Source organism: Pristiophorus japonicus, chromosome 23 (genome assembly GCF_044704955.1).
Source record: "Pristiophorus japonicus isolate sPriJap1 chromosome 23, sPriJap1.hap1, whole genome shotgun sequence".
Classification (NCBI taxonomy): Eukaryota; Metazoa; Chordata; class Chondrichthyes; family Pristiophoridae; genus Pristiophorus; species Pristiophorus japonicus.
In genome coordinates, this window is record NC_091999.1 from 28,417,429 (window position 1) to 28,430,292 (window position 12,864).

Genomic DNA, 12,864 nt, shown 5'->3' on the forward strand with positions numbered 1-12,864 from the left:
GATGTTATCCACTTTGGTGGTAAACACAGAGAGACAGACTATTATCTGAATGGTGACAGATTAAAAAAAGGGGAGGTGCAACGAGTCTTGGGTATCATGGTACATCAGTCATTGAAGGTTGGCATGCAGGTACAGCAGGCGGATAAGAAAGCAAATGGGACGTTGGCCTTCATAGCGAGGGGATTTGAGTACAGGGGCAGGGAGGTGTTGCTACAGTTCTACAGGGCTTTGGTGAGGCCACACCTGGAGTATTGTGTACAGTTTTGGTCTCCGAACTTGAGGAAGGACATTCTTGCTATTGAGGAAGTGCAGCGAAGGTTCACCAGACTGATTCCCGGGATGGCAGGACTGACATATCAAGAAAATTTGGATCAACTGGGCTTGTATTCACTGGAGTTCAGAAGAATGAGAGGGGATCTCATCGAAACGTTTAAAATTGTGACGGGTTTCGACAGGTTAGATGCTGGAAGAATGTTCCCAATGTTGGGGAAGTCCAGAACCAGGGGTCACAGTCGAAGGATAAGGGGTAAGCCATTTAGGACTGAGATGAGGAGAAACTTCTTCACCCAGAGAGTGGTGACCCTGTTAAATTCTCTACCACAGAAAGTTGTTGAGGCCAATTCACTAAATATATTCAAAATGGAGTTGGATGAAGTCCTTACTACTAAGGGGATCAAAGGGTATTGCGAGAAAGCAGGAATGGGGTACTTAAGTTGCATGTTCAGCCATGAACTCATTGAATTGCAGTGCAGGCTCGAAGGGGCGAATGGCCTACTCCTGCACCTATTTTCTATGATTCTATGTTTCTATTCCCATGCCGAGGAGATTGCTGCACCAGACGGAGGGGCAACATTTGTGACATTGATTCTCCATCAATTCCCATTTCCCTTCTTTCTGGTGGATAATGGAGGGGCCGCTGTGTGTAATGTACAAGTCAGTAAGCATTGTCCGCAAGGATTAATCAGCACTTTCTAATTGGAGATGTGCATCAGTGAAACCTTTCAGACACTGAATTTTAGATTTTGTACCAAAGATCAATTTAGGATTGAAGGAAAAGTTTATAAATGTTATTGTAAACACATTTCTGAAGAGTGTTCTGAGGAACGGTCATCAAACTGAAGCGTTCACTCTGTTTCTCTCCAAAGCGGCTGCCTGACCCGCTGAGATTATCAGCATTTTCTGTTTTTATTTCAGATTCCAGGACAGAACAGTTCAGGACGTGACATTCCAGGATTCTCAAAGACAGAACACACAAATATTTAATCCTTCCACATTCACAGGCCGATTATAATCAGGTCCTGATTAATCGAGTGACTCTGTCAGATTTTGACGCGATGTTTGGTTCGAGTTCCCTGTCTCCAAATCCTCGCCTTCTAATATCGTGTAAAAGGAGTTTACAAAATACATCAGTGTAAGGACAGGATAGAAATTCAGAACAGATAATTCTCGTTTCTATGGAACATTCTTTCCTCTCTTGTTCCCCCAAACCTGCAAATCCCCACCCCACACACTCTCCCTCCTCCCTGAGCAGAAACCCAAACCCATTGCACCATCTCCGACATTTCTTTCCTGCACTCCCAGTTTTCTCCCACCCTCGGCTGTGGATGGGTTCAGTTCTTCAGCCGCTGTGTGCAGAGTGAGAATTCAATCAATGAGTCAATGATTTTATCTCCTGGTCACTGGGACACTAAATCCCCGCCCACTCTTCGTTCCAGTACCAAGATGGCCGCACTGCAAGAAAAACCGTTCGCTTTTTCCTGCACGAAGATGGCTGTCCGTAACGGGCCTGTCACCAATAAAAAGCCTCACGGGCGCCGTCGGATGGAACATAGACCGGGCCACTGGTTCACTTTCAGGCCTTGAGGCTGTTCTCCAACATTATAAATCGTGCGATGCGGCCTACCCGCAGTTTATTAATCACACGCTCCCGCCCGCCAACACAATTTTGCTTGTGTTTTATTGCCCGCGTTGCTCAAGATCCAAATCTGGAAACAAAGAATGAGCAATTCAGATCTCATTGAAAGCTAAATGATTCTGAGGGGGGTTGACATGTTGGATGCCGAAAGGATCTTTCCCCTGGCTGGAGAGTCTACATCTAGAGGGCATACTTCCAGGATAAGGGACGGGCCATTTAAGACAGAGAAGAGGATGAATTTCATCACTCAGATCGTTGTGAATCTTTGAAATTCTCAATCCAAAGGCCTGTGGATGTTGAGGTGTTGAGTATATTCAAGGCTGAGATAGATAGATGTTTGGGCTGTCGGATAATCAAGGGCTATGGGGATAATGCAGCAAAGTGGAGTTGAGGTAGATGATCAACCATGATCTTATTGAATGGCCGAGCAGGCTCGAGGGGCCGTATGGCCTACTCCTATTCCTAATTCTTATGTTCTTATATAACTTCACACCTTCCCATTAAAACCTCCTCAGAATTGAGAACACTAATTGTGTCCTTTGTCGCTTAACTCCCCCTGATCGTTGGCCATCTTGTGGTTTGCTCAGAGAAACTCCTCTGGGTGACCGTCACTGTGAAAATGCAAGTTGTTGTGTGTGGAGTTATATAATCATGTTTAAAAAACTCTGGCGCCTGCAGTAGATGTTTTCATCAGCAGAAGGCGACAGTCAGCTTATTAAACAGGAATCATGCAGAGACTGCTGTTGCTGAGCAGATACGTCACTGTCTGCATGGTCAGAACAAGTTATGTAATTGTTATCAATCAATAATTACAAATACTCAGAATTCTGCTCAGTCCAATTTTAAGAGAGCATGCATCCTTATAATTAATCTGACAGAACAATAGAGATTGAATTAATTTCAAACCAGACTTTGGGAAGTATGTCAAGGCCGTGAAGATGGTGCAGCAAAGATTTACTAGCATTCTTCCAGGAATGAGGCATTTCAGTTATGCAGAGACTAGAGAAACTGGAATGGAGTAGAGAAGGGTAAATGATGATTTAATAAAGGTGATTAACATGATGTATGTTTGTGACAGAATCATCGAGATTTATGACACAGAGGGAGGTCTTTGTGCCCATCATGTCCATGCCGGCCGAAATATAGCCATCCGTCCTAATCACACTTTCCATTGGTCCATAGCTCTGTAGGTTATGGCACCTCAAGTGCATATGGAGGTACTTTTTCAATGAGGTGAGAATTTCTGCCTGTACCTCCCTTTCAGGCAGTGAGTTCCAGACCCCCACCACCCTCTGGATGAAAAGGAATTCGCCTCCATCCCCTCTAATCGTTCCAGCAATTACATTACATCTATTTTTCCAGGTTATTGACCACTCTGCTCAGGGAAATAGTTCCTTCCTAGCAACTCTATCCAAGATCCTTATACTAGAAACATAGAAACGTAGAAATTTTAGCGCAGAAGGAGGCCAATTCGACCCATCGTGTCCACGCCGATCGACAAAGAGCCGCACAGGCCTGGGTCAGCAGCCCTAAAGTTTACATATAAACCTATGAACAATGACAGACAGGCAAAGAACACCCAGCCCAACCAGTCCGCCCCACACAACTGCGACACCCCTTATATTAAAACATTCCACACTCCACCCCAACCGGAGCCATGTGATCTCAAAACCAGAGCCAAAACGAGATAAAAACCCAGGGCAATTTAGGAAGAAAAGATCTGGGAAAATTACTCTCTGACCCATCCAAGCGATCGAAATTATTCGGAGAGATCATCCTGGCCGAATTCTGTTCCCCGCAGTACTTACCATTATATCTGCTCCGTCCAACAAAAGGTCGTCCAGTGTACTCCCAGCTATCAGCTCTCGGTCCGTAACCCTGCAGATTACAGCACTTTAAATGCCCATCCAACCACCTCTTAAAAGTGGAGAGGTTTTCTGCATCCACCACTGTTCCACGCATAGAGTTCCCGATCCCCAGAACCCTTTCGTAAAGAAGCCCCCCTCTCAAATCCCCTCTAAACATTCCACCAACCATCTTAAAAGTATGCCTCCTCGTAATAGATTGCTCCACCAATGGAAATAGGCCCTTATTATCCACTATGTCCAGGACCCTCAATATTTTGTACACTTCAATGAGGTCTCCACTCAACATCCTCTGTTCCAATGAGAACAAGCCCAGCCTATCCAATCTGTCCTCATAACTAAGATTCTCCATTCCAGGCAGCAACCTCGTAAATCTCACCTGCACCCTCTCCAGTGAAATCAGAAATCACATCCTTCCTATAACACAACTACCAGAACTGCACGTAGTACTACAGCTGTGGCCTAACCAAAGTAGTATATACTTTAAGCATAACCTCCCTGCTTTTATATTCTATGCCTTGGCCAATAAAGGCCAGCATTCCGTATGCCTTATTGACCACCTTATCCACCTGGCCTGCTACTTTCAGGGATCTGTGGACAAGCACTCCATAGTCCCTTTGTTCATCTACACTATTAAGTGGACTACCGCTTGATGTTTCTATCCTTTCGTTATTAGCTCTCCCAAAGTGCATCAGCTCAGACCTCTCTGAATTAAATTCCATTTGCCACTGCTCTGCCCACCTGACCAGTAGATTGATATCCTCCTGCAGCACATGACTTTCCTATTCATTATCAACCACACAGACAATTTTAGTGTCGTCTACAAAATTCTTAATCATACTCCCTATATTCAAATCTAAATCGTTGATATTGTAGTGTATGGAGTAAGAGTCAGACTGAACACTGTGAGTTCAAAGTAACGTGTGAACTTAGTCTTTTATTGCAGGTCTCCAGTGTGGCTCTCCAACCCGGAAAGCCTTCTTAAATACCTGTGCTCCCAAGGGATTATGGGATCCATTGGGACTCCGGGGAATGAGCCTTCTGGTGGCTGTACAGTGTAAATACAAGACCACAAATATAACAACACTCCCGCCCAAAGTCAATAGGGTAACTATTTACAATGTGAGTCGATCTGGGTCCCTTCTTAACCTAGTTGATCGTCTCGGTGTGAAAGCTGGTGTTGTTGAATCATTTGTTGGGCCCTCGCTGGGCTCTGTGCAGCTGGCCTTGCTGGGCTGCCTGGTGTGTTGGGCTCTGCAGGGCTGGTGTGGGTGATGGGTTCTGTTTCGTGGTCAACCGTGGTGTCGGTCGTCACTGGTGTGCATGTTGGGGGATCTAAAAAAGTAGGGTCCAAGGTGGGTTGCTCGGGGTAGTCCGTGAATGTGAGCTTGATTTGGTCCAAGTGTTTCCGTTGAATGCGTCCATTTTAAAGTTGGTGCCAAAACACACTGCTGCCTCTTTGGCACCGACAATTCCGGGAAGCCACTTGGGACCTTGTCCATAATTTAATAGAAATACAGGATCATTGACTTCAATCTCGCATGACACATTTGCGCTATCATTGTATGCACTTTGTTGAAAACGCCTGCTCTCTACCTGTTCATGTAGATCAGGGTGAAGAAACGAGAGCCTTGTCTTAAGTGCTCTTTTCATGATCAGTTCAGAAGGTGGGATCCCAGTGAGTGAGTGGGGTCACAAGGAACATTTTAAACAAGAACTGGCCTGCATAGTCGACCTGTACCCTAGACCACGGTTTGGAGCGCCAAGACCATAAACTTAGCGGCGCCTCCCTGGGTACATCGCTTAATTGCGAGCATGTATTACATCTGTGAACGCAGGACTCTAAATCCACATGGATACTGGTCCACCACATGTAGGATCTGGCTGTCGCTTTCATCATTATGATGCCTGGGTGGGTACTGTGAAGGTCATTGATGAAGGTGTCTCTGCCCTTCTTGGGGACCACTACTCAATTGCCCTACAGAAGGCAGTCTGCCTGTATAGACATTTCATCTGTGCTCTGCTGGAACAGATTTATCTCTTCCTGCATTTCCACTGGGACACTGGGACACTGGACCAGCTCCCGTGAAGCACACAACTTTTGACTAGAGATAATAAGGGGTCCTGGCTTGTCCAAGTTTTGATCTGCCGGGCAGTAACGAGTGATTGCTCACTCTCAAATGCTTCCATTACCATCGCTGGATCTGCGGGCTGCAACATTTCCACCCCCGTGGTTAGCAACGGCAGTCTATTGAGAGCATCGGCGCAGTTTTCTGTGCCTGGCCTGTGGCGAATAGCGTAATTATATGCTGACAACGTGAGCGCCCATCTCTGGATGGGGGCCGATGCGTTGGTATTTATCCCATTACTCTCGGAAAACAGGGATATAAGTGGCTTATGGGCAGGTTCCATTTCGAATTTTAGCCCAAACAGGTTTTAATGCAATGTTTTACCTCATAGACACACGCTAACGCTTCTTTTTCAATCATGCTGTAGCCTCTCTCGGCCTTAGACAGACGCCTGGATGCATAAGCAACCAGTTGCAGTTTCCCAAAATCATTAGCTTGTTGCAATACACACCCCGACGCCATATGACGACGCATCACATGCTCGTACCAATCGCTTACATGGATCATACAACACAAGCAATTTGTTTGAGCATAATAATTCTCTCGCTTTTACAAGGCATTTTCTTGGCTTTTGCCCCAAACTCATTCGCCCCCTTTTCGTAGGAAGACATGTAGTGGTTTTAACAGGGTGATGAGACCCGGTAAGAAGTTATCAAAGTATTTCAAGAGTCCCAGAAACGACCGCAGCTCCATCACGTTCTGTGGCCTCGGTGCGTTCTCGATTGCGCTCACTTCAAGCATTTTAACCTGAGCCCCACACGGTTGAGTCGACTAAGAACCTCCTCCAGGTTCTGCAGGTGCTCGACTGTGTTCCGACCTATGATCAAGATTTCGTCCTGAAAGACCACGGTGTGTGGGACTGACTTCAGTAACTTTCCATGTTTCTCTGGAATATCGCCGCCGCTGATCTGTTATAAACAAAAATACATTTGTGCGTGTTGATGCAGGAGAGGGCCTTCGATGATTCCTCCAGTCCCTGCATGATGTAGGCTGAAGTCAGATCCAGCTTCGTGAATGTCTTTCCTCCCGCCAGCGTTGCAAAGAAGTCGTCGGCTTTTGGTAGTGGTATTGGTCCTGCAGGGAGAAACGATTGATAGTTACTTTGTAATCACTATAGATTCTGACGATGCCATCCCCCTTGAGGACTGGGACAATAGGACTGGCCCACTCACTGAACTCGATCGGTGAAATGATGCCTTCTCTTTGTCGCCAGTCTAGCTCGATCTCTCCCATTTCTTTCATCATGTACGGTACTTCTCGCGACCTGTGATGGATGGGTCGCGCCCCCGGAATTAGGTAGATCTGCATTTTTGCTTCTTGAAATTTCCCGATGCTTGATTCAAACAGCGAAGGAAATTTGTTTTAGAGCTGGGCACAGGAAGTGTCGTCAGCGGGTGATCGCGCTCGGATGTCGTCCCAGTTCCAGCGTACCTTTCCCAGCCAGCTCCTGCCGAGCAGCGTGGGACCATCGCCCGATACCACACAGAGTGGTAGCTTGTGAACCGCTCAATCATAAGAGACCTTTACGGTAGCACTGTCGATTACAGGAATCAGTTCCTTTGTGTAAGTTCTTAGTTTCGTGTGAATTGGAGTTAAGACTGGCCTTGAGGCCTTATTGCAACACAACCTTTCAAAAGTCTTTTTGCCCATGATGGACTGGCTTGCACCCGTGTCCAGCTCCATTGACACCGGGAGTCCATTGAGTTCAACATTCAGCGTTATCGGGGCGACAATTCGTGGTGAATGTGTGCACCTCATGTACCTCTGCCTCCTCTATCTGAAGCTCTGTTTTTTCATGATCCTCCTCTGTAACCTGATGGTTTTCAGCTTTAGCAGGTTTAGCAGTTCACCTGTACACTCGTTGGAGGTGTCCCATTGTTCCAAAGCCCTTGCAAATGTATCCTTTGAATCAGCATGAATGGAAACGATGATCACCCCCGCAGTGCCAACAAGGTGTTAATTGCCTTGCATTCATCACCCTTGATGGTGGACTCTGAGACATCTGCCGACGTGTAGCTGCCAGTAGGTGTGACCTGTCCTGTACGTTCTGATTCGAAAACAACATCACTTTGTTCATAGTACTTTTAGCAGCACTTGTGTGCTGAGCGATTTGCTTAGTTTTGTCACTGGTGGCGATGAACGCCTGGGCTATCGCTGTGGCCTTATTCAAGGTTGGGGTCTCTACAGTCAAAAGTTTGCGAAGGAAGGTTTCGTGGCCAAAGCCAAGTACGAAAAAGTCTCTGAGCATATGCTGTAAATGGTCCTTCAAATTCTCAATGTCTTGCAAGGCGTCTGAGCTTGGCGACATGACTCACCACTCCCTGGCCTTCAGATCTTTTGTAGGTGGAGAACCTGTACGTCGCCATCAAAATGCTTTCATTTGGGTTCAAATGCTCTCGGACCAGTGTGCACAAATCGTCATATGATTTCTCCGTGGTTTCGCTGAAGTGAGCAGATTCTTCATGAGGCCTTACGTTGGTGCCCCAAGGAGGATGAGGATGATCGCCCTTTGTTTGGCAGTGTGCTCTTCCCCATCTAGTTCGTTGGCCACGAAGTATTGGTCGAGTCGCTTCACAAAAGTTTCCCAATCATCTCCCTGCTAAAATTTCTCCAGGATGCACACTGTTCTCTGCATTTTTGGGTTCACTAACTGTATCTCGTCGCCAGTTGTAGTGTATGGAGAAAGAGTCAGACTGAACACTGTGAGCTCAAATAAAGTGTGACCTTAGTCTTTTATTGCAGAGTGCCTCTCCAACCTGTGAAGCCTTCTTAAATACCTGTGCTCCCAAGGAATTATGGGATCCCTTGGGACTCCGGGGAATGAGCCCTCTGGTGGTTGTACAGAGTAAATACAAGTCCACATATATAACAGATATATACCACAAAAGCAAGGGACCCAGTACTGAGCCCGGCGGAAACCCACTGGAAACATCCTTCGAGTCAAAAAAAATCGATCAATCATTACCCTTTGTTTCCTACCTTCAAGCCAATTTTGGATACAACTTGCCACTTTGTCCTGGATGCCGTGGGTTTAAACCAGTCTACCATGTGGAAACTGATTGCATTTTTTGAAGAGGTAACCAAGAGGGTTGATCTTCCCTTTAGAAATCCGTGCTGACTGTCCCTAATTAATCATTGCCTTTCCAAATGTAGATTCATCCTGTCTTTTAGGACTTTTTCCAATAATTTTCCCACCACAATAATCTTGTACACGTCAATGAAATCTCCCCTCAGCCTCTTCTGTTCCAAAGGAAACAACTCCAGCCTATCCAATCTTTCCTCAAGGCTAAAATTCTCCAGTCCTGGCAACATCCTCTTCAATCTCCTCTGTACCCTCTATAGTGCAATCACATCTTTCCTGTAATGTGGTGACCAGAACTGCACACTGTGGCCGAACTAGTGTTTTATAGTGTTAATGCCTAATCTCGCTGCTCTTATATTCTATGCCATGACTAGTAAAGGCACGTATTCTGTATTCCTTTTTAAAACACCTAATCTATCTGGTCTGCAACCTTCAGCGATCTGTGGACCTGTACTCCAAGGTCCAGGAATACTGGGGCAGTTTGGGTCTCCTTATCTAAGGAAGAATATACTTGCCTTGGTGGTGGTGCAACTGAGGTTCACTAGATTGAATCCTGGGATGAGAGAGCTGTCTTATGATGAGAGATTGTATAGAATGGGCCTCTACTCTCTGCAGTTTAAAAGAATGCGCTCATTGAAAGATATAGGATTCCGAAGGGGATTGGCAGCGTAGATGCTGAGAGGTTGTTTCCCCTGGCTGGAGAGTCTACATCTAGAGGGCATAGTTTCAGGATAACGGGTGGACCATTTAAGACAGAGAAGAGGATGAATGCCATCACTCAGAGCGTTGTGAGTCTTTGAAGTTCTCAATCCAAAGGACTGTGGATGTTGAGTCGTTGAATATACTCACGGCTGAGATAGATAGATATTTGGACTGTAGGAGAATCAAGGTATATGGGGATAATTCAGCAAAGTGGAGTTGAGGTTGATGATCAGCCATGATCTTATTAAATGGTGGATCAGGGTCGTGGGGCCGTATGGCCTAATCCTGCTCCTAATTCTAATGTTCCATGTAACTTCACACCCTCCCAAGAAAACCTCCTCAAAATTGAAACACGAATTGTGTCCCTTCTCTCTTAACTCCCCCTCATCTCTTGGCCATCTTGTGGTTAACTCTGAGAAACTCCTCTGGATGAACGTCACTGGGAAAATGCAAGTTGTTGTGTGTGGAATTAAATAATCATGTTTAAAAAAAACTCTGGCGCCTGCAGTCGATGTTCATCATCAGCAGATGGCGACAGTGAGCTTATTGAAACAATATTCATGCAGAGGCTGCTGTTGCTGAGCAGATAAGTCACAATCTGCATTGCTGGAACAAATTATATAAACGTTATCAATCAATAATTACTAATACTGATATTATTGCTCAGTCCAATTTTAAGAGAGCATACATACTTAGAATGAATCTGGCGAAACATTCGAAATTAAATTAATTTCAATCCAGACTTTGGGAAGTATGTCAAGGCCTTACGATGGTGCAGAAGAGATTAACTAGAATTCTGACATGAATGAGGTATTTTCAGTTATGCAGAGACTAGGGAAACTGGGATTGAGCAGAGAAGGTTAAAGGATGATAAAATAGAGGTAATTAAAATGATGAAAGGTTGTGTCAGAATCATAGATGTTTACAACACAGAGGGTGGCAATTGCGCCCATCGTGTCTCTGGCTCCCGAGAAACAGCCATCCGCCCTAATCGCACTTTCCAGCTCTTGGTCCATAGCCCTGTAGGTTACAGCACCTCAAGTGTTTTTCAGATGTTCTCCAATGAGACGAGGATTTCTGCCTGTACCTCCCTTCAGGCAGTGAGTTCCAGACTCCTACCACCTTCTGGATGAAAAGTATTTCTCCTCGATCCCCTCTAATCCTCTACTAATTACTTTACATCTATTCTCTCTGGTTATTGACCATTCTGCTGAGCGAAATAGCTCCTTCCTATCCACTTTATCTAGGCCTTCTATAATCTTGTACACGTCAATTAAATCTCCCCTCAGCCTGCTCTGTTCCAAAGAAAACAACTCCAGCCTATCCAATCTTTCCCCATAGGTAACATTCTCCAGTCCAGGCGACATCCTCATTCATCTCCTCTATACCCTCTCTAGTGCAATCACATCTTTCCTGTAATTTAGTGACCAGAACTGAATGCAGTACTCGCACTGTGGCCTTTCTAGTGTTTGATGGATTTAATGCATAACCTCTCTGCTCTTATATTCTATGCCACGACTAATAAAGGCACGTTTTCCATCTACCTTTTTACCACCTTATCTACCTGTCCTGATATCTTCAGGGATCTTTGGACCTGCACTCCAGAGTCCTGGAGCAATGGGCCGTTTGTGTCTCATGATCTAAGGAAATATATACTTGCCTTGCTGGTCGTGCAACGGAGGTTTACTAGATTGAATCCTGGGATGAGAGATACGTTTTATAATGAGAGATTGTATAGAATGGGCCTATGCTGTCTGCAGTGTAGAAGAATGAGAGATGCTCTCATTGAAAGATACAATATTCTGAAGAGTATTGACAGCGTAGATGCGGAGAGGTTGTTTCCCCTGGCCGGAGAGTCTAGAACGAGAAGGCATTGTTTCAGGATAAGGGGTCGGCCATTTAAGACAGAGAAGAGGATGAATTTCTTCACTCAGAGCGTTGTGAGTCTTTGAAATTCTCAATCCAAAGGACTGTGGATGCTGAGTCGTTGAGTATATTCACGGCTGAGATAGATAAATTTTTGCTCTGTAGGAGAATCAAGGGATATGGGGATAATGCAGCAAAGTGGAGTTGCGGTCGATGATAAACCATGATCTTATTGAATGGCGGAGCAGGCTCGAGGGGCCATATGGCCAACTCCTGCTCCTAATTCTTATGTTCTTATATAAATTCACACCTTCCTATGAAAACCTCCTCAGAATTGATAACACGAATTGTGTCCTTTCTCCCGTAAATCCTCCTAATCTCTTGGCCCTCTTGTGGTTTGCTCTGAGACACTCCTCTGGGCGAACGTCACTGGGAAAATACAATTTGTTGTATGTGGAATTAAATAAACATGTTTAAAAACTCTGGTGCCTGCAGTGTTTGTACATGATCAGCAGATGGCGCGAGTGAGCTTATTGGAACAGGAATCATGCAGAGGCTGCTGTTGCTGAGCAGACAAGTCACCATCTGCATTGTCAGAACAAATTGTATCGTCTTTATCAATTAATAATTACTAACACTCAGATTACTGCTCCGTCCAATTTTAAGAGAGCAAGAATCCTTATAATTAATCTAATGGAACAATAGAGATTGAATTAATTTCAGTCCAGACTTTGGGGAATATGTCATCGCCTTGAAGACGGTGCAGAACAGATTAAACATAGAAACATAGTAAATAGGTGCAGGAGTAGGCCTTTCGGCCATTCGAGCCTGCACCACCATTCAATAAGATCATGGCTGATCATTCACCTCAGTACCCCTTTCCTGCTTTCTCTTCATACCACTTGATCCCCTTAGCCGTAAGGGCCATATCTAACCGCCTCTTGAATATATCGAATGAACTGCATCAACAACTCTCTGTGGCAGGGAATTCCACAGGTTAACAACTCTCTGAGTGAAGAAATTTCTCCTCATCTCAGTCCTAAATGGCCTACCCCTTATCCTAAGACTGCGTCCCCTGGTTCTGGACTTCCCCAACATCAGGAACATTATACCCGCATCTAACCTGTCCCATCCCTTCAGAATTGGGGCAACTTCATGCCCTAAAATTGCTTCACAGGAGCGTTATCAAACAAATTGTGACACCGAGCCACAGAATGAGATATTGGGACAGGTGATCAAAAGCTTGGTCAAAGAGAAAGGTTTTAGGGAGCGTCTTAAAGAAGGGAAGACAGATGGAGAGTGTTA